This window comes from Hemiscyllium ocellatum, chromosome 3 (genome assembly GCF_020745735.1).
Source record: "Hemiscyllium ocellatum isolate sHemOce1 chromosome 3, sHemOce1.pat.X.cur, whole genome shotgun sequence".
In the NCBI taxonomy this organism is placed as follows: domain Eukaryota; kingdom Metazoa; phylum Chordata; class Chondrichthyes; order Orectolobiformes; family Hemiscylliidae; genus Hemiscyllium; species Hemiscyllium ocellatum.
This window is the reverse complement of record NC_083403.1, coordinates 21,942,686-21,966,189: the sequence shown is the minus strand read 5'-3', so window position 1 is coordinate 21,966,189 and position 23,504 is coordinate 21,942,686.

The window sequence follows — 23,504 nt, the reverse complement described above, 5'->3', positions numbered from 1 at the left end:
GAGGATTCAGGCTAGACTATTTAAGACAGAGATGAGGAGACATTTCTTCACCTAAAGAGTGGTGAGCCTGAGTGGTGAGTAGTTGATGCCAAAACATTGAATATATTCAAGAGGCAGCTAGATATAGCACTTGGAGGAATGGGATCAAAGGTTATGGGGAGAAAGCAGGATTAGGCTATTGAGTTAGATAAAAAGCCATGATTGCGATAAATGGTGGAGCAGGCTTGAAGAGCTGAATGGTCTCCTCCTGTTCCTATCTTCTTTGTTTCTATGTTTTTAGCTCATTAGTTTCAATTTGGACCATTGAATACTAGCTATTTCTTTTAGCTATTTCTTTTGTATTCAGAAGAGACACCGGTGGTCAGTTTCTTCCTTAAACTGTAGGTTCACTAGGTCACCAGGGATATATTTCCCTCCCCTCCCCTATCAGCGTTCCGCAAAGACCACTCCCTTCGTGACTCCCTCGTCAGGTCCACACCCCCCACCAACCCAACCTCCACTCCCGGCACCTTCCCCTGCAACCGCAGGAAATGTAAAACTTGCGCCCACACCTCCTCCCTCACTTCCCTCCAAGGCCCCAAGGGATCCTTCCATATCCGCCACAAGTTCACCTGTACCTCCACACACATCATCTATTGCATCCGTTGCACCCGATGTGGCCTCCTCTATATTGGGGAGACAGGCCGCTTACTTGCGGAACGCTTCAGAGAACACCTCTGGGACGCCCGGACCAACCAACCCAACCACCCCATGGCTCAACACTTTAACTCTCCCTCCCACTCCACCGAGGACGTGCAGGTCCTTGGACTCCTCCACAAGCAGAACATAACAACACGACGGCTGGAGGAGGAGCGCCTCATCTTCCGCCTGGGAACCCTCCAACCACAAGGAATGAACTCAGATTTCTCCAGTTTCCTCATTTCCCCTCCCCCCACCTTGTCTCAGTTGGTTCCCTCAACTCAGCACCGCCCTCCTAACCTGCAATCTTCTTCCTGACCTCTCCGCCCCCACCCCATTCCGGCCTATCACCCTCACCTTGACCTCCTTCCACCTATCACATCTCCATCGCCCCTCCCCCAAGTCCCTCCTCCCTACCTTTTATCTTAGCCTGCTGGACACACTCTCCTCATTCCTGATGAAGGGCTTATGCCCGAAACGTCAAATTTCCTATTCCTTGGATGCTGCCTAACCTGCTGTGCTTTAACCAGCAACACATTTTCAGCTCTGATCTCCAGCATCTGCAGACCTCATTTTTTACCCTAAAATATTTTGCAAGCAAATATTCCTCCCAAACTTTCAAAGGCTACAAACTGCCATTCATAAGTGATCTAGAAACAGAGCAGACCGGTCTAAACTTTCTATTTCTATGCACGTGAAGCAGTAGTGTTCCTAAGGCTGTTGTAGATGCTTCAACTCCTAGTATGATCACAGATGCAGATCATAACGTGCAATGATTTCTGATAAGATTAGGAGTTGCTTGGTTTTGTCAAAGGCTCTTTTCTGGATGATTTTTGAACACCATTACTGACCCTGGCATAACAACTTTCACAAAGGCTCATACAAGGTTTGGCAAGAATTTTCAGAGTAAAAAGAGGACAGTTTCAATGCTATCAGCAAAGCTAACAAGGAGTTAGAAAACTTGAATTCTCAGAGATAATTAATTACTTGGAAATGCATGTTCAGTCTCTAGCTGAATGCTACATATGTTCAGAGGCTACTACATGAAGAAAAATGCAATGGATGCTATTGAAATGAATACTGTGTTAATTGTTAAATTTAAATCTGCGATTATGATCTGAAATACTGTAAAAAGTGTTGTAATTTCATGGGTGAAATTTTCCAGTTTTGTGAATGTGTATTAATTGTAACCAATCTGGAACATGTGTTTATAGTGATGTCTTATTTGTGCATAGAGTCTATCACAAGGTGAAAATAATTCCTTTTTTGAGGGCCGTTCTCATGATTTCCCAAGGGTTACTTTTTTATATTTGAAAACTATGTTTTAGATTTCAGGGGCAATCTCTTTGATCTCACCAACTCCTTCATCAGGTGAGGTTCAGTGATTTAGAATCATAGAGACATAGAGTCCTACAGCACGGAGACAGGCCCTTTGGCCCAAATTGGTCCATGCTGACCCAAATGTCCATCCACACTAACCCCAGTTCCCTACACTTGGCCCATAGGTACAATATTTGCATTGACATCTGAGGTATTTGGATTAACAGAGGCAGAATTAGAAGGGTTCCTCAGAATCCTCAATAACTATCAGCATACTATTAAATTTAAAGGTATGACACACAAGTAAAGCTAAAATTTTTGAGGCATCACAGTGCTTAAATTGAGAAGCAACCATAAGTTAGCAGCAATTTCTTTTCAGTAACTGACACTCACTTCATTAAAAAAAAAGCACATTTGTTTGCAAGGAATTGGTTAACTATGACTGTGTGTTTTCCTGGATCCCACATCATGAGGCACCCCTTCGCGGCTGCTCCCATTTGAAGATAGTCATTGCTCCCCCCTCTCCTTTACAGATAGAAAAGATATGCAGAAAAGGTAAAGTTATAGTTATCATGGGAGATTTCAAAAAGCAGGAGAACTGGGAAAATCAGGTTAGTAGTGGATTGCAACAAAAGGTACTTGTAGAGTATCTAGAGATGGCTTTTTGTAGCAGCTTGTGGTGGAGCCCACTAGGGAACAGGCAATATTGGATTTAGTCATGAGCAATGAGGCAGACTTCATAAGGGAGCTTCAGGTGAAGGAACCTTTAGGAGGCCGAGATCATAATACGATTGAATTTACTCTGCAATTTGAGAAGGAGAAGACAGATTCTAAGGTAACAGTATTACAGCTGAAGAAAGGCAATCATAGAGGTATGAGGGAGGAGCTGGGTAGAATTTACTGGAAGAGGAGCTTAGCGGGAAAGACAGGGGAAAGACAATGGCAGAAGTTTCTCAGAGTACTTCAGGAGATACAGAAGAGATTCATCCCGAGTGAAAAGAAGCATGATACAGGGAGGATGAGGTTAACAAGGGAGTCAGGGATAGCATAAAAGCGAAAGAAAAAGCATATAATGTGGCAAAGGGCAGTGGGGAAACCAGAGGATTAGGAAGCTTATAAAGAGCAACAGAGGGCAACGAAAAAAAAGGAGGGAGAAGATTAAATATGAGGGTAAGCTAGCCAGTAATATAAAGGAAGACTGTAAGAGTTTCTTTAGATATATAAAGGGCAAAAGTGGACATTGGACCCCTGGAAAATGACGCTGGAGAGTAGGTAGTGCGAAACAAGGAAATTACTGAGGAACTGAATAATTACTTTGTGTCAATCTTCATGATGGAAGACACAAGTAATATTCTAAAAATTCAAGAGAGTGAGAGGGCAGAGCTGAGTATGGTGGCCATCAACAAAGAGGAGGTGTTAGAAAAACTGAATGGCCTGAAGATTGATAAATCATCTGGACCAAATGGACTACACCCCAGCTTTTTTTTTTAGAATCCCTACAGTGTGGAAACAGGCCCTTCGGCCCAACAAGTCCACCCTCTGAAGAGTAACTCACCCAGACCCATTCCCCTATCCTATTATCCTTTATTTACCCTAGACTAATGCACCTAACCTACACATCCCTGAACACTATGGACAATATAGCATGGACAATTCACCTAATCTGCACATCTTTGGATTGTTGGAGGAAACCGGAGCACCCGAAGGAAACCCACGCAGACATGGGAGAATGTGCAAACTCCACACAGACGGTCGTCCAAGGCTGGAATTGAACCCGGGTCCCTGGGTCTGTGAGGCAGCAGTGCTAACCACTGAGTTCTAAGGTAGATAGCTGAAGAGATAGTGGAGGCATTAGTGGTGATCTTTCAGGAATCACTAGAGTCAGGGAGGGTCCCAAGGGACTAGAAAATCACTAATGTGACACCCTTGTTTAAAAAGGGAGTAAGGCAAAAGATGGAAAATTACAGACTGGTTAACCTAATCTTGATCATGGTAGGATGCTGGAATCCATTGTGAAGGATGAAATTTCAGAATAGTAAAATAGGGCAAAGCCAGCATGGTTTCATCAAGGAGAGGTCATGCCTGACAAATCTGCTAGAATTCATTGAGGAAGTAACGAGCAGGTTAGACCAAGGAGAGCCAATGGATGTTATCTATCTGGACTTCAAGAAGGCCTTTGACAAGTTGCCGCACAGGAGGTTACTGACTAAGGGCCCAATGGTGTTTGAAGCAAGGTGCTAGCATGGATAGAAGTTTGGCTGTATGGCAGGAAGCAGAGAGTGGGGAAAAAAGGGTCTTTCTCAGGATGGTAGTCAGTGACAAGTGGTGTTCTGCAAGCTTCAGTGTTGGACCACAACTTTTCACTTTATGCATTAATGACCTAGATGAAGGAACTGAGGGCATTCTGGCAAAATTTGCAGATGATACAAAGGTAGGTAGAGGGACAGATAGCATTGAGGAGACAGGGTGGCTGCAGAATTATTGTGGATAATTTTGAAGTTGGAAATAGAGCCATAGAGTCATACAGCACAGAAAGCATGGGCAGCACGGTGGCTCAGTGGTTAGCATTGCTGCCTCATAGCACCCCGGTCCCAGGTTCAATTCCAGCCTCAGGCGACTGTCTAAGTGGAGTTTGCACATTCTCCCCGTGTCTGCGTGGGCTCCGTCCAGGTGCTCCAGTTTCCTCCCGCAGGCCAGGTGAATTGGCCATGCTAAATTGCCCATAGTGTTAGGTGCATTTAGTCAGAGGGAAATGGGTCTATGTGGGTTACTGGTTGGGCCGAAGGGCCTGTTTCCACACTGTAGGGGATCTAATCGAATCTAAACAGATCCTTCAGGTCAACCATAATCCCAAACTAAACTAGTCCCAGCTGCTTGTTTTTGGCCAATATTTCTCCAAACATTTCTTACTCATGTACTTATCGAAATGTCTTTTAAACATTGTAACTGTACCTGCATCCACCATTTCCTTGGGAAGATCATTCCACACATGAACCACTCTCTGTGTAAAAATTTTGCCCCTTGTGTCTTTTTTAAACCTTTCTCCTCTCATCTAAAAAACATGCCTCCGAGTCCTGAAATCCCCCATTCTAGGGAAAAGGCACCTGTCATTCACCTTATCTATACCCCTCATGATTTTATAAACTTCTATAAAGTCACCCATCAACCTCCTATGCTCAAGTGAAATAAATCACAGCTTACCAAATTCCTTCTTACAACTCAAACCCCCCATGCCCGGCTACAACCTGGTAAATCTCTTCTGAACATTCTCCAGCTTAATAATCTCCTTTCTATAACAGGGAGACGAAAACTGGGCACAATACTCCAGAAGAGGACTCACCAACATTCTAAATAACCTCAACATAACGTCCCAACTCCTATACTCAAAGGTCTGAGTAATGAAGGCAAGCATGCAAGCTCTTTCTTAACTACCCTATCTACATGTGATGCAAATTTCAAGGAATTATGGACCTGAAGCCCTAGGTATCTTTGTTCTACAACACTATTCAAGGCTTTACCATTAATTACTTGAGTCCTGCTGTTGTTGGTTTGTTCAAAGTGCAATATGTCACATTTATCAAAATTAAACTTCATTTGCCACTCCTCAGTCCCATTGACCTAATTGATCAAGATCTCTCTGGACTCTTAAGTAACCTTCTTCACTGTCCACTATATCACCAATTTTGGTGTCATCCACAAATTTCCACTGATCCTGTGGAACGCTGCTAGTCACAGGCTTCCAGTCCAAAAAAACAACCCACCACCAAACTCTGCCTCCTGTCGCTAAGCCAATTTTGTATCCAATTGGCAAGCTCACCTTTAATCGCATGTGAATATTACTTCACCAATTAGTCCACCATGTGGACCTTTATTTAAAGCTTTACTAAAGTACCAATAAAAAGCAACTACCACACTGCCCTCATCAATCTTTTTGGATACATCCTCAAAATACTCTATCAATTTTGTGAAATACGATTTCCCTTGCAGGACACTGTGCTGACTAATCAGCAAATGCATCCAATGCTCTCCAAATGCATTTCCAACAACTTACCCACCATCAAAATCAAACTCACAGGTTTATAATTCCCAGGCTTCTCCGTATATTCCATCTTAAACAAAGGCACATCAGCCACTTTCCAGTTATCTGGCACCTCAGCCATATTTATAGATTATAGATTATTTATAGATTATACAAATATTTCTGCAAGATGCCGCACAATTTCTTCCCTAACTTCCCACAAAGTCCTGGAATTAAGAGTACATTGCATGTTTGTACAGCCAATGAATGTGGCTTTGAAGAGAATGTGATATTTTAGATAATACAGAGTTTAACTGAAACAACCAGGGGGCAGCAGTGAATGAATGGCTGAGATTTACTGCCTTCACTGTGATGGGCTGACAGGAAGATTGGGGATTCTGGATCAGTGGTGCTGGAAGAGCACAGCAGTTCAGGCAGCATCCGAGGAGCAATAAAATCGATGTTTTGGGCAAAAGCCCTGACAGGAAGATTGACCTGGTAAAATGCCAAAGAGCTGCACTGGGAGAGCTTCCCAGTCAGGTCGCTCCCTGGGCTAGTTTACCAATGGTAGGGAAAACTGGAAGTCGACAGATACAGCCAATTCTCACAGCCCTCTCTCCCATCCAGCATTGTGCCAACTGAAAACTTGCAGATGTTACATTTGGCTCCCTCACTGAAATCATAAATATATATGACTGCCAACTATTGATCCTTGTGGTATCTCACTAGTCACTGCCTGCCATTTGGAAAAAGACCCATTTATTCCGACTCTGTTTCCTGTCTGCTATCCAGTTCTCTATTCATGTCAGTACTCTACCCACAATCCCGTTCACTTTAATTTTACAGGCTAATCTCTTATATGGAATATTATCAAAAGCTTTCTGAAAGCTCAATGACATGGTTTGGCTCCCCTTATCAACTCTATTAGTAACACCCTTGAAAAATTCCAGTCAGTGTATGTTTCAAGCAATTGATTGTGATAGGGGATTCTCTAGTTAGAAGTACAGACAGACGTTTCTACATTCAACAACGAGACATCAGAATGGTGTGTTGCCTCCCTGGTACCTGGATCAAGGATATCTCGGAGAGGGTGCAAAATATTCTCAAAGGGGAGAAGGACCCAGCAGGAGATTGTTATACAAATCCACACGTTGTATGCAGGTTGTTGGATTCATGCAGTTTTTGAGCAAAGTATGATATAACTCTGCAAGTACAAATTCACCCCACAAACGTATATGTGTGTGTGCGCGCGCGCATGTGTGTCGGGTGGGGGTTGTGAGTGTCTGTGACAGAGATTCACAGACTTAGACCCCTTTACACTCACACGCACATATACACTCTCTCACAGACACTCACAACCCCCCACCCCAGACACACACACACTCCCACATTCACAAATGCACCCTATCATAGACTTAGACCCGTTTACACTCATACATTCACATATACACTCTCTCTCATAGACACTCACAATCCTCCATCCCAGACACACACACAGACACACACACACACATGCACATATACACATATACGTTTGTGAGGTGAATTTGTACTTGCAGACTTACATTGTACTTTGCTCAAAAACTGCACAAATCCATGTAAGACTCCGTTAACTCATTCTTTAGATTAGAATCAGTCTAAACATTATGACACAGCACACAGGGCGCTTAACACCTTCAACATGTTATCTGGGCTGACACCAATTGTAAAAGTTAACCTGAGAATGTAAATTTTTTATAAAGTTTTGTGATTTACATATGAAAGAATTGAAACTAACATAGTCATTCTAACAGATGAGAGACTTAACAAATAATCAAGGTATTTTTCAATGTATAATTTCAGTTACATCACTCTGTAAACTTTTGCTCTAAATTCTGTGTCTTACAGTTACATACTCCACAAACACCTGATGAAGGAGCAGCACTCCAAAAGCTAGTGCTTCCAATTAAACCTGTTGGACTATAACCTGGTGTTGTGTGATTTTTAACTTTGTACAGCCCAGTCCAACACCTGCACCTCCAAATCATGATTGGAGGTATGTGGGGGTGGGGGCAGATGTTCACAAGTAAAGGGATGGCTGGCAAACGGGAAACTTTAAAAATGAGATAACAAGAGTCCAAAGACAATATGTTCCTGTTAGAGTGAAAGGCAAAGCTGGTAGGTTGCTGGTAGAGAAATTGAGGTTTTGGTAAATTATAAGAAAGAAGCATATAGACAGCAAGAATTGGGTAAATCCCTAGAAAAGTATAAAGGCAGCAGGAGTATACTTAAGATGAAAATCAGGAGGGAAATGAGATAGCTTTGGCAAATAGGGCTAAGGAAAATCTAAAGGGATTCTACAAATATATTAATGCCGCAGAGGTAACTAGGAGAGAATAGGGTCCCTCAAAGATCAACAAAGCTGCCTATGTGTGGAACCGCAGTGGATGGGGAGATAGAAATACTTTGCATAGTGTGTTTACTGTGGAGAATGTTATGGAAGATAGAGAATGTGGGGAAATAAATAGCAACATTTATATTGCAGTGGAAGAGGTGTTGGAATGTAGGTGTGCTCACTGAGCTAGAAGGTTCATTTCCAGACATTCTGTCACCCTATTAGCTAACATCTTCAGTGGGCCTCCAGTCGAAGCAGTGCTGATGATTCCTGCTTTCTATTTATATGTTTGGGTTTCTTTCAGTTGGTGATGTCATTTCCTATGGTGATACCATTTCCTGTTCTTTTTCTCAGGGAGTGGTAGATGGGGTCTAACTCGATGTGTTTGTTGATAGAGTTCCGGTTGGAATGCGTTGCTTCCAGGCCCCTACTCAGACCCCTTGGCATCATGGTAGCCCACAAACCCACCAACACACTAAAACAGCAGCTAATGAACTTGAAAGACCCTACACAGACAACAAACAAAACTAATGGCATTTACAAAATACTGTGCAAAGACTGTAACAAACACTACATTGGACAAACAGGCAGAAAGCTAACTACCAGGATACATGAGCATCAATTAGCCACAAAATGACATGACATTCTCCTAGTATCCATACATACAGATAAGGAAGGACACCACTTTGACTGGGACAATACATCCATCCTATCACAAGCCAACAGAGACACACATGAGAATTCCTAGAAGCATGACTTTCCAACCAGATCTCTTATCAACAAACACATCGAGTTAGACCCCATCTACCATCCTCTGAGTACCTCAACCTGAGCTACAAATCTTCTCAAAACGCATTACGTCTTAAAATGCAGAAAGGTGGATTAATCCCCGGGACTAACTTGGTGCAACTATTTAAGAAGGATGGTAAGGAAAAGCCAAGGAACTATGGACTTGACATTAGTGGTGGACAGGTTGTTGGAGAGAATCCTGAGGGATAGGATTTACATGTATTTGGAAAGGTGGGGACTGATTAGGGATCATCAACATGGCTTTGTGCTTGGGAAAGCATGTCTGACAAACTTGATTGAGTTGTTTGAAGAAGTACCAAAGAGGACTGATGAGGTCTGAGCAGTGGACATTATCTATATGGACTTCAGTAAGGCATTCAACAAGGTTCCTCAGGGTAAACTGATCAGTAAGTTTGCAAATTACACCAAAAATGTGGGTGTAGTGGACAGTGAAGAAGGTTACATCAGAGTACAGCAGGATCTTGATCAGATGGGCCAATGGACTAATGAGTGTCAGATGGAGATTAATTTAGATAAATGTGAGGTGCTGCATTTTGGAAAGGCAAATCAGGGCAGGACTTTTACACTTGATTGTAAGGCCCTGGGAATGTTGCTGACAAAGAGACCTTGGACTGCAGGTTCATAGTTCCTTGAAAATGGAATCACAGGTAGACAGGATAGTGAAGAAAGCATTTGGCATATTTGCCTTTATTGGTCAGTGTGTTGAGTATAGGAGTTGGGAGACCATGTTGCAGCTGTACAGGATATTGGTTAAATCACTTTTGGAATATTGTGTGTAATTCTGCTCTCCCTGATACAGGAAGAACGTTGTGAAACTTGAAAGGGAAAAGACTGAATAGGTGAGGACTATTTTCCCTGGAGTGTTGCAGGCTGAGGGATGACCTTATAGAGGTTTATAAAATCATGAGGTGCATGGATAGGATAAATAGACAAGGTCTTTTCCCCAGGATGGGGGGAGTCTAAAACTAGAGGGCATAGGTTGAAGATGAGAGGGTAAAGATATAAAAGGGACCTAAGGGGCAACCTTTTTACGCAGAGGGTGGTGCACGGATGGAATGAGCTGCCAGAGGAAGTGGAGGAGGCTGGTACAATTATAATATTTAAAAGGAATCTGGATGGATATATGAATAGGAAGGGTTTAGAGAGATTTGGGCCAAGTGCTGGCAAATGGGACTAGATTTATTTAGGATATTTGGTCAGTATGGACAAGTTAGACCAAAGGTCTGTTTCCATGCAGTATAGCTCTAAACTCTAAGTCCCGAATTTAATTCATCTTCTTACTAGTTGTTTAAACTGTCAAGCCACCTAACGATCTATACACTAATATGTTAAGAAAACTACTTTTAAGGTGCATTTACATTCTTTAGTCTTTTCCCAATATGTATAAACTCATCTCATCCTGGTAATTTTATATAGTAGACGAAGATCTCAGCCCATTCTCATTGCTAAAAGTCACACAACACCAGGTTATAGTCCAACAGGTTTAATTGGAAGCACACTAGCTTTCCAAGCACCGCTCCGGAGCGGCGTTCTGAAAGCTAGTGTGCTTCCAATTAAACCTGTTGGACTATAACCTGGTGTTGTGTGATTTTTAACTTTGTACACCCCAGTCCAACACCGGCATCTCCAAATCATTCTCATTACATGTTTACATTCTTCTCTAATACCCTACGTTTCGATTGGCAGTTTGCTACTCCTCCAGTTCATAGCACCAACAAATTTAGACATTGTCCCAAAATGTGGTTTTCCTCAAAGAGACCTATGCTTCCACCAGCTGCATTATCTTCTTTTGACACAAAGTAGTCTCACATTGATCCATAAGATCCATCCACTTACATCATTCTCGCCTCTTCAACAGGACAGTAATGCATTCATCCATCCACCTTTTGGGATATGAATGGACATCTGAATTGACCTGAATTTGACCATCACCTTTGTTGATTTATGCCAGTTGTTTGGTGCCAATTTAAAAAATGTGATGCCTATACAATCTATACTTTCCTTGTGTGTTGTGGCTTTAAATTTAATGGGTGGTTGACAATTATTGAGGATTTTGATGAATTCTTCTCATGGAAAAACTATTTTTGTGCCCTGCTGCAAGAGCTTCTTTCTCATGACCATGTTTGGAAAGAATTCATGAACTCAGTTTTCCCGCTTCCCAGTTTGCTGAATCTTTTTCTGAAATGTTTAAATCTGCGCATTTCTCTTTGCCAGCCGGCAGTACACAGCCCTTTTTCCCCTTTGCAGTCTCTCTCTGCACTTCCTAGCCTCACTTCATTTCGAGCTCCCACTCCCCCAGCCCACTGGCCCAGCCCAGGATTCTTGCTTTCTGTTCTCTGCTGCGGTCCCTCCCACACTGATCTTGTTTGCCTTGGCAGCCTTGGCTGCCTTGATGATTGGTGCCACTCAGCTTCTCACAGATTCTGTCACACAGAGGAGACCTCGCTCTGATTTGCTGCCCTTACTAAAGAATTTTCTCAAACATTTTTGGAATTTTCCGGAGACGAATTTGCCCAATACCCTCATGTATTGTTTTACGCTAGCTTGGACTAATTAAACATAGTGGAACGATAGGGTGGTAAATGTATGAAATCAGCTGCCAGAGCAAGTGCTGGAGGCTGATGCAATTACAACATTTAAAAGTTAAAAATCACACAAAACCAGGTTTATTCGGAAGCACTAGCTTTCGCAGCACTGCTCCTTGGTATGGGAATCCTACCTCAGTGCTTCATCCAACCCAATGAGTTTTTTATAATCGTGAAAGCATTGTTTGAAAAATGGTGAAAGCAGATTTTTTTGATAATTTTCGAAGGGAAATGTGCTTATCTATTTGGAAAATAAAAGATTTGTAAGACTACATGGAAAGCTCTGGAAGTAAAATGAATTAGCAACACTTTCCAATAGGTAGTGCAGAGATGCTCCTCCGGTGCAATATGATAAAGTAACTATAGATATTGCTGGATTATTGCAGTCAATTGCTTCTCCTGGTCTCGCCTAGAGGTATTTCAGATAAATAGATATGTATGGAATGAGCTGGCAGAGGAAGTGGTGGAGGCTGGTATAACTGCAACATTTAAGAGGCATCTGGATGGGTATATGAATAGGAAGGGTTTGGAGGGATATGGGCCGGGTGCTGGCAGGTGGGACTAGACTGGGTTGGGATATCTGGTCGACATGGACGGGTTAGACTGAAAGGTCTGTTTCCATGCAGTACATCTCTGTGACTCAATGATTCTATAACTAAATGTGAGCTATTACAATCCATCTCAGCTGCTTTTATTCTTTGAATAGTGCCAAACATTTTTTTACTTGAGCTGCAATGCACCCCTGCGATCTTCGACTTTGTCGCTTTACATCCTCTTTTACCTGCACTATCAATTTATGGTCCAAAGTCAGATCTACTGATATCAAAATTTGTCAGCCATGTGTTCTCAAAGGCAATTATACAGGAGCAGTGAGATAATAAGCACAATGCATGGAGAACACACTAACCCCAACCTTTGAAAAGTCATTGAGGTCCATGTGCTCAGGAATATGGCCATTGTCCTTGGAGGTCAACTATTATTTTAAATTATCAAAGTGAATAATGATATTTAGAACATCAATAATTCTGCATTTTATGCTACCTTGGACTAATTAAACATAGTGGAACGATAGGGTGGTAAATGTATGAAATCAGCTGCCAGAGCAAGTGCTGGAGGCTGATGCAATTACAACATTTAAAAGTAAAAAAAATCACACAACGCCAGGATTATTTGGAAGCACTAGCTTTCACAGCACTGCTCCTTCATCAGATAGCTGTGGAGCAGGAACATAAGACACAGAATTTATAGCAAAAGAGTACAGTGTCATGCAACTGAAATGATATAGTGAACACACCTAGATTGCTGTTAAGTCTTTTCATCTTTTAGAATGGGTTTCAGGTTTTGGTTTATTAATATGTAAATCCCAGAACTTTTTTAAGTCACATTCTCAAGATAACTTAAGGTTTTATTTAAAAAAAAGGTGACATCTCAGCTCAGACAATGCATTGAAAGTGTGAGGTTAGCATCTGTCTGTATCCCAATCTTGAGTCAGACTGGTTCTATTTCCAAAGTAGAATTTATAAAATATTACACAGTTTGACTGCCTGCAGAGTGTGTGCTTATTGAGCAAAGTAAAATGTATCTGCAAATATAATTCTGCAAATACAAATTCATCCCGTAGACTTATATATGTGTGTGTGTGTATGTAAGAGAGAGCGGGATTGAGTGAGAGAGTGTCTGCATGTTATTGTGTGTTTGCATGTGTGCATGCTTAGTAAAGTGTGTGTGTGTGTGTGATGGAGTATAAACCTGTGAGAGGGTGTGTATGTGGGTGTGAGTGTGGGGGCTGCATGTGTGCATATGAGAGAGCGTGTGTGTATGAGAGAGGGTCTTCATGAGTGTGTGAGTATGTAAGTGTGTGTGTGTACATGTGTGTGTGCGAGAGAGAGACAGCACAGTGTAGTGGGCTCACCTGTAGCGTGACATGAACACAAAATCCTATTTGAGGCCATCCTCATGGGTACTGATCTCGGCTATTAGCCTCTGCTCAGCCACTCTGCGTTACTGTACATCCCGAAGTCCACCTTGGAGGATGGTCACCCGAAGATCCAATGTTGGATGTCCCTGATCGCTGAAGCGTTCCCTGATCGGGAGGGAACACTCCTGTCTGCCGATCGTTGCACGGTGTCTATTCATCCATTGTTGCAGCATCTGTCTGGTCTCGCCAATGTACCTTGCCTCAGGGTATCCGTGCCTTCAGCGTATGAAATAGACAACGTTGGCCAAGTCACATGAGTACCTGTTGCATCCCCACATGTAATGGTGGTATCCATGACAACACTGTGACACATCTTGCAATGGTTGCCATGACAGGATTGTACAGTGTTGTGGTTGATGTTGTCCTGAAGGCTGGGCAGTTTGCTGCAAAGAATGGTCTGTTTAAAGGTGAGAAGGGAAGGCATAGGGAAGGTCTTGGCGAGGTGCTCATCCTCATCAATACGTTCTGCAGGCTGCAAAGTACATGACAGTTTCTCCGCTCCTGGGAAGTACTAGACAATGAAGGGTATCCTATTGATTGCATCCCGTGTCTGTCTCCTGAGGAGGTCAATTACAGTTTCTCGCTATGGCATGTCGGAACTGGCGATCAAAGAGATGAGCATCGCATCCTGTTCTTATGAGGTCATCCTTGAGCATCTTCAGGTGTCTGTCACATTTCTCCTCATCAGACCAAATCCTGTGTATGCATAGGCCTTGTCTGGAGAGGGTGGCTGTTTTGATATGTTTAGGGTGGAAGCTGGAGAAGTGCAGCATCATGAGGTTATCCGTGGGTTTGCGGTAGAGTGAGGTACTAAGGTGCCTGTCCTTGACGGAGATGCTTGTGTCCAAAAATGAGACAGATAATGAAGTTCATGGTAAGTCTGATGATGGGTTGAAACTTGTTGATATCACTGTGTAGCTGTTTCAGTGACTGCTCGCCATGGTTCCAGAGGAAGAAAATGTCGTCAGTATATCTGGTGTATAGTGCTGGTTGGGGGTCCTGTGCAACAAAGACGTCTTGATCGAACTTGTGCATGAAGATGTTGGCATATTGGGGTGCAAAGTTGCTCCCTATGCTCACAGCAAACTGCCCAGCCTTCAGGACAACATCACTCACATGCACATACTCTCTCATGTATGCACACAAACATATAAGTCCATGGGGTGAATTTGCATTTGCAGAATTATGTTTGCAGATACATTCTATTTTGCTCAAAAAGTGCACAATCTTCAGGCAGTCAATGCAAACAGTCAATTTATGTAATATTTTTAAAATTCCACCTTGAAAATAGAACCAGTCTGACTCAAAATTGGGATACAGATAAACTCTAACCTCACACCTTTAATGCATTGTCTGAGCTGAGATGTCACCTCCTCAAAACCATCCCCAGACATCTGTTGGAATAAGTGGCTGAGAAAGTCAACTCTCAGATTCTGGAACACAAGACATGGCAGCCTTGCCACAAGAAGCTGAGAAACCTCAAACAGGTAGTTACGGTCTTCCCAGGACACCTCCTACTCACTGAAGCATCAGATTCTCACCCTGCCCAGCATATGACACCCCAATCATTCACTAAAAACTGATCTCTGCACCAATGACAATGTTATCACTATATTTTCCAGTTACTCAACCCAAGTAGTTAATAGGCCCCTCTATCATGTCTGTTCCATTTCATGCACTTCTGCTCTCAACCTTCCCCTTTTTTTATTCATTCACGGGATGAGGATGTCACTGGCTTGGCCTTTATTGCCCACTCTTCCTTCCATAACAATGACAGAGTTCCCCTTATCATCACATTCCATCCTTTCAACTTCCATATCCAGTTAAGACCCTCCATTGGTTCCACCAACTTCAACATAATGCCATCACACCAAACACATTGTCACCTCCAATTTCAGCATTCCATATGAACAGTTCCTTCTACGTAACTCCCATTCATCCCCATATAAACAGATGACTACACATGCATGTCAGACTCTCAGAATATTAGAGCACACCACTCAATTAAATCAAACTGCTACAATGTCTAACTAAAGGAATGAAAATGGAAGGACCATTCAGCTCCAATCAAGGCACACAAACCCTGTTGACATTACAAAGTTTTTTGAAAGAAAAATTCAAGTATGGGAAATGGATATCGCTGGCAAAGTCAGAAATGATTGCCCAATCTGAATTACCCATGTTTCTGTAGGTCTGAAGCCACATGAAGATCAGACAAGCTAAGGGCAGGAGAATTCCTTTCCTAAATGGTATGATTAAAGAAGATGGGTTTCTAACAATAATTGACAGTGATTACATGATCACCATTAGATTAGCTTTTATTTTATAATTCCAGAGTTTTATTGAAGATCACCAGGACATTAGTCTTGGGTTCTGGATTATTAGCCTGATGGTATTACCACCATGCCAACACCTCCCACCTTTATTACTTTCTGAGGCCTTGTGTCAAAATTAGCACAATTGTCTCACACACTAATTAAGCAACTGTCTGAGACAGTCATACTCACGGAATCATACCTTACAATATCCCAGATAGCACCATCACTAACTCTGGGCATGCCCTGTTCCACTGAGGGGATAAACTCATCAGGGAAGGGGTCACACTGTTATGCAGTTGGAAATAAGTGGTCCTTAGTATTCTCAATATTAATTTTGGGGCTCAAGATGACATATGGCACTCGGGCAATAAAACTCATCAATAACCTCATGCTTAACCAATCCCTCCTCTCCACCATCAGAGTCAGGTTCTTCACGCTGAATACCACATTTGGACAATTAGACGATGCCTGGAAGGTGACAAGGACACAAAATGTTCTCTGGTGGGAGTCTTCAATGTCCATCACCAAGTATGACTCAGTACTACTAGGGCTACTGACTGAGCTGGGCGAATCCTAAGAGGCAGCTGTTAGACTGAGTCTGCAAAGATGGTAAGGAAACTATCATGAGGGAAAAAATATACTTGACCTCATCCTCACTAATTTAGCTGTAGTAGATGCATGTTCCTTGAAAGCATTGGTAAAGTGACAACTGCACAGTTCATATTGAGACGAAGTCTCACCTTCACATTGAAGGTACCTCTAATCATGTTGCATTGTACTAGCTCTGTGCTAAATGGGTTAGATGTTGACTTTTCAAAATGGTGGCAGTGGCACAGTAGGCAGTGTTCAGAATCCTGAGCCTGTCTGTTCCAGGCTTGTGGTATCCTTTTCCCTCTCTCGTTTTTGACCTTTTTCTCCCCTTTTTCTTTTCTTTCTTCAACTTTTCAGCATCTGTGGGGTGGCGGCTGCAGCGTCAAGTGGCATGGATCATGACTCCTGGTGATAGCAGCAGTCGACCCAGAGCCTGGACTCTTGGCATTGGTGGCAAGAGAGCCGCGGTAATGGTGATGCACGAAGTGAGGACTTTTGGCAGTGTCAGTGAGGCGGCTACAGAGTCAGGGTCTCCTGGGGCATTGCTGTCATTATTTCTGTACCTGGGGTGGCCCTGAACACCTTGCAGAAGCCCGCGAGCTAAGCTTGAGACCCATTTTGAAAGAAGATTAACTTTATTTAAATAATTCTTTTGTTGATGCTTTTATTGTAACTCAAAATGGCACCAGGTTGTGGCAGCAAAATATATCTGCCCAAACAATAAAATGTTTAATTCATTCAGACATGGACATCAAGAGATGCTGAACATCATCACCCATCCATTCAACCACAATTTGATAAATCAGTATGCGATCCTGCAAACAATGGATCAGATCAAAGCTCTGCTGTCCTGCTAGTCCTAGTCATTAGATTAGATTACTTACAGTGTGGAAACAGGCCCTTCAGCCCAACAAGTCCACACCGACCCGCAACCCACCCAAACCCCTACCCCTGCATTTACCCTTTAACTAATACTACGGGCAATTTAGCATGGCAAATTCACATCTTTGGACTGTGGGAGGAAACCGGAGCACTCGGAGGAAACTCACGCAGACACGGGGAGAACGTGCAAATTCCACACAGTCAGTCGCCTGAGGCGGGAATTGAACCCGGGTCTCTGGCACTGTGAGGCAGCAGTGCTAACCACTGTGCCACCGTTCTGCCCACAAAGGGTGGTGGACAGTGAAGCAACTCACCAAATAGGAAGCACCACAAATATATTCTCACTCAATGATGGGGGTGCTTACAATATCAGTGCCAAATTCAAGGTTTAAATTGCAACCATTTCCAAGTATCTTCAAATTGGTAATCCATCCCAGCCAACTCCTGAGGTCCCAACATTATAGTTGCATTCAAGCCAAATCAATACACTTTACATAATGTAAAGAAACAGCTAAAGACATTGGATATTGCAAATCCTATGAGCCTGAAAACATACTAGCAATAGTCCTGAAGGTTTCTTTTCTGGAAGTAGCTATTCCCCTAACAAAGCTATTCTGCTACAGTTACAAAACTAGCATTTGTCCAGTTATATGGAAAATTGACCAGACCTGTCTTCTCCACAAAAAGCAGGACAAATCCAACCCATCTAATTACCAGTCTGTCAATCTGCCACAAATATCAGAGTCGAGAGTGTGGTGCTGGAAAAGCACAGCAGGTCAGGCAGTGTCCAAGGAACAGGAAAATCGACGTTTCAGGCATAAGCCCTACATCAGAATTTCTCCTGCTCCTTGGATGCTGACTGACCTGCTGTGCTTTTCCAGCACCACACTCTCGACTCTGATCTCTAGCATCTGCACTCCTCATTTTCTCCTACCACAAATATCAGTAAAGTGATGGAAGATATCATTGGCAGTGCTACCAAGCAGCTCCTACTCAACAACAATCTGCTCACTGACACTGTTTGGTTCTGCCAGGCCCCAAGAGCTCTTGCCCTCATCAAATCCTTATTCAAACATGGATATAAAAGTTAAACCCAAAGAGTGGAGTAAGGGTAAGTGCCCTTGACAACAAGGTAGCGTTTGACTGAGGTTGGCACCAAGTAGCCAAAGCTGAAGTCAATGAGAATTAATGAGAAAATATTCAACTGGTTGGAGCCTTACCTAACACAATTGAAGATATTTCTGGTAGTTGAACATCAGTCATTTCAGTGACAAACATCTCTGCAGAACTTCTTCAATGTCATGTTCTATAACAACCTTCCTTCCATCATAAGGTCAGAAGTGGGGTTGTCCACTATGATATGTTCAGCACCATTCACAATTTCACAAATACTGAAGCAGCCTGTGTCCAAATGCAGCAACATCTGAACAGGGTTCATACTTGGGGTAGTAAATGGTAAACAACATTCACGTCACACAAACGCCAAGGAATGACCATCTTCAACATGAGTGAAACTAACCATCACCCATCGACGTTCAGTCACATTATCATCACTGAATTACCCCACTGTCAATATTCTGGAGATTGCAATTGACCAGAAACTGAATTGAACCTACCACATAAATATAGTAGTTTTCAGAGCAGGTCGAATGCTGGGAATTCTATGGCAAGTAATTTACCTAGTCATAGCGTCGTAGAGTCATAGAGATGTACAGCACGGAAGCAGACCCTTTGGTCCAACCTGTCCATGCCGACCAGATATTCCAACCCAATCTAATCACACCTGCCAGAACCCGGCCAATATCCCTCCAAACCCTTCCTATTCATATACCCATCCAAATGCCTCTTAAATGTTGCAATTGTACCAGCGTCCACCACTTCTTCTGGCAGCCCATTCCACACACGTACCACCCTTTGTGTGGAAAACATTGCCCCTTAGGTCTCTTTTATATCTTTCCCCTCTCACCCTATACCTATGCCCTCTAGTTCTGGACTCCCCGACCCTAAGGAAAAGATTTTGTCCATTTATCCTATCCATGTCCCTCATAATTTTGTAAACCTCAATAAGGTCACCCCTCAGCCTCCGACGCTCCAGGGAAAACAGCCCTAGCCTATTCAGCCTCTCCCTATAGCTCAAATCCTCCAACCCTGGCAACACCCTTGTAAATCTTTTCTGAACCCTTTCAAGTTTCACAACATCTTTCCGATGCAATATTCCAACAGTGGCCTAACCAATGTTCTGTACAGCTGCAACATGACCTCCCAATTCCTGTACTCAATACTCTGACCAATAAAGGAAAGCATACCAAACACCTTCTTCACTATCCTATCTACCTGCGACTCCACTTTCAAGGAGCTATGAACCTGCACTCCAAGGTCTCTTTGTTCAGCAATACTCTCTAGGATCTGACCATTAGGTGTATAAGTCCTGCTAAGATTTGCTTTCCCAAGATGCAGCACCTCGCATTTATCTGAGTTAAACTCCATCTGCCACTTCTCGGCCCATTAGCCCATCTGGTCAAGATCCTGTTGTAATCTGAGGTAACCTTCTTCGCTGTCCACTACACCTCCAATTTTGGTGTCATTTGCAAACTTACTAACTGTACCTCTTATGCTCACATCCAAATCATTTATGTAAATGACAAAAAGTAGAGGACCCAGTACCGATCCTTGTGGCACTCCACTGGTCACAGGCCTCCAGTCTGAAAAACAACCCTCCACCACCACCTTCTGTCTTCTACCTTTGAGCCAGTTCTGTATCCAAATGGCTACTTCTCCCTTTATTCCGTGAGACCTAACCTTGCTAATCAGCCTCCCATGGGAACCTTGTCGAGCAGCTTACTGAAGTCCATATAGATCACATCTACTGCTCTGCCCTCATCAATCCTCTTTGTTACTTGTTCAAAAAACTCAATCATGTTTGTGAGACATGATTTCCCACGCACAAAGCTATGTTAACTATCCCTAATCAGTCCTTGCCTTTCCAAATATATGTACATCCTGTCCCGCAGGATTCCCTCCAACAACTTGCCCACCACTGACATCAGGCTCACTTGTCTATAGTTCCCTGGCTTGTCGTTACACCTTTCTTAAACAGTGGCACCATGTCAGCCAATGTCAAGTCTTTCAGCACCTCACCTGTGAATATTGATGATACAAATATCTCAGCAAGAGGCCCAGCAATCACTTCTCTAGCTTCCCACAGAGTTCTAGGGAACACTTGATCAAGTCCTGGGGATTTATCCACCTTTATGCATTTCAAGACATCCAGCACTTCCTCCTCTGTAATATGGACATTTTGCAAGGTGTCACCGTCTATTTCGCTACTTTCTATATCATCCATATCCTTTTCCACGGTAAATACCGATGCAAAATACTCGTTTAAAACTCTCCCATTTTCTGCAGCTTCACACATTGCACAAAGCCTGCCCACAAGGTAAAAATCAAAAGTATAATGGAATCCTCTCGATTTTTCTGGATGTCTGCATGAACAAGATTTGATAAGTTAAACACTTAAAGCAGCCTGCTCAATCAGCGCTCTGTTTACAGTTGCTTTTGCGGAGGCTTGTGATCAGAGATACCTAATAAAGGAAATTGACAATGGGTAGCATTTCCGATAGTTTGTTGAGTTTGTTAAGAGCAGCAGTTTATGTATGATACCTTACATATTTAGATAAAGAAAATATACAACTGTGACAATTGGGGATAGTTCACTGATACGAGAGGCAAACAACTATTCATGCAGAATGTTTTGATCTTATTAAAGTAGTTGTAATAATTCCGGAATCCCAATCAGAAAGGAACATCATTTATTGTTGAACACCAAAATAGAGCCACTACGCGTGGTTAGTCCCAACCTGATACAAACAGTTCTGCAGACCCATCCCTGCGTTTGCACTATCTTTATTTTGATGTCTGGAAGTGCTTTTACATGCAACTAAATGGCATGCCCACCACCAAATCACCGTGACTTTGTTTGTATTTAACTAGCAACCACCATTTGAGTGAGTTTTACGAAGGGCTCAGATGATGAGTTCCAGCTGGGCAGGCCATTTCCTGTTACTCAGGGAATCCATACTCAAGGAGCTCCAAAAGGATATTAATTAGTGATTCCTTAAAGGGTCTTTAAAAAGCTATCATCCTGCTCTCCAGCTGAAGATAACATCCTGCTCTCTAACGGAGGTGTTAGAAAACTCTCTCCTTGGTCTTCTTTCTCTTTTTTCTGACCAGCTTCCATCTGGTGAACACAGTTGTCTGAGGACCGCCTGATAAGGACCCCTACCTACAATGTCTGCCTGTTGAGGCCCGGCCTTGAAAACACTCCTCTGCCCCTCAGCAATTGTTAATTACCCAATGGCTAGGGGCTAGTGGTTTACATCTTCGAGTAAAAAGTGAGGTCTGCAGATGCTGGAGATCAGAGCTGAAAATTTGTTGCTGGTTAAAGCACAGCAGGTCAGGCAGCATCCAAGGAACAGGGAATTCGACGTTTTGGGCAAAAGCCCTGATGAAGGGCTTTTGCCCGAAACATCGAATTTCCTGTTCCTTGGATGCTGCCTGACCTGCTGTGCTTTAACCAGCAACACATTTTCAGCTAGTGGTTTACACTTTGTCAATCAATAATCTCAATCTTTTTGGTCAGTAACCATGGATTAGCTACTCGTGACATCAGATGAGTCTTTGAGAAAGTGACCAAACAGGTAGATGAGAGTAAACTGGTTGATGTGGTGTATATGGATTTCAGCAAGGGGTTCGATAAGGTTCCCCACAGCAGGCTATTGTACAAAATGCAGAGGAATGGGATTGTGGGAGATATAGCAGTTTGGATCATTAATTGGCTTGCTGAAAGAAGACAGAGGGTGGTGGTTGATGGGAAATGTTCATCCCGGAGTCCAGTTACTAGTGGTGAACTGCAAGGGTCAGTGTTGGGTCCACTGCTGTTCGTTGTTTTTATACACGACCTGGATGAGGGCATAGAAGAGTGGGTTGGTAAATTTGCAGGTGACACTAAGGTCGGTGGAGTTGTGGATAGTGACGAAGGATGTTGTAGGTTACAGAGAGACATAGATAAGCTGCAGAGTTGGGCTGAGAGGTGGCAAATGGAGTTTAATGCGGACAAGTGTGAGGTGATTCACTTTGGTCAGAGTAACCGGAATGCAAAGTACTGGGTTAATGGTAAGAGTTTTGGTAGTGTAGATGACAGAGAGATCTCAGTGTCCAGGTACACAGATCCTTGAAAGTTGCCACCCAGGTTGACGTGTTGTTAAGAAGACATACAGTGTTTTAGCTTTTATTAATAGAGGGTTCGAGTTCTGGAACCATGAGGTTATGTTACAGCTGTACAAAACTCTGGTGCGTTCGCACTTGGAGTATTGTGTACAGTTCTGGTCACCGCATTATAAGAAGAATGTGGAAGCTTTGGAAAGGGTGCAGAGGAGATTTACTAGGATGTTGCCTGGTATGGAGGGAAGGTATTACGAGGAAAGGCTAAGGGACTTGAGGCTTTTTTCGTTAGAGAGAAGAAGGTTGAGAGGTGACAATAGAGACATACAAGATAATCAGAGGGTTAGATAGGGTGGACAGGAAGAGCCTTTTTCCAAGTATGGTGACAGTGAGCACGAGGGGGCATAGCTTTAAATTGAGGGGTGATGGATACAGGACAGATGTCAGAGGTAGTTTCTTTACTCAGAGAATAGTAAGGGTATGGAATGCTTTGCCTGCAATGGTAGTAGGTTTTCCAACTTTAAGTACATTTAAGTCGTCATTGGATAAGCATATGGACGTACATGGAATAGTGTAGGTTAGATGGGCTTCAGATTGGTATGACAGGTCGGTGCAACATCGAGGGCTGAAGGGCCTGTACTGCGCTGTAATGTTCTATGTTCTATGACTATCGCCCCCTTGCCCACTTCCATTGAAGATTAGTCTTCATTCCTTCCAAGGGTAAAACTTT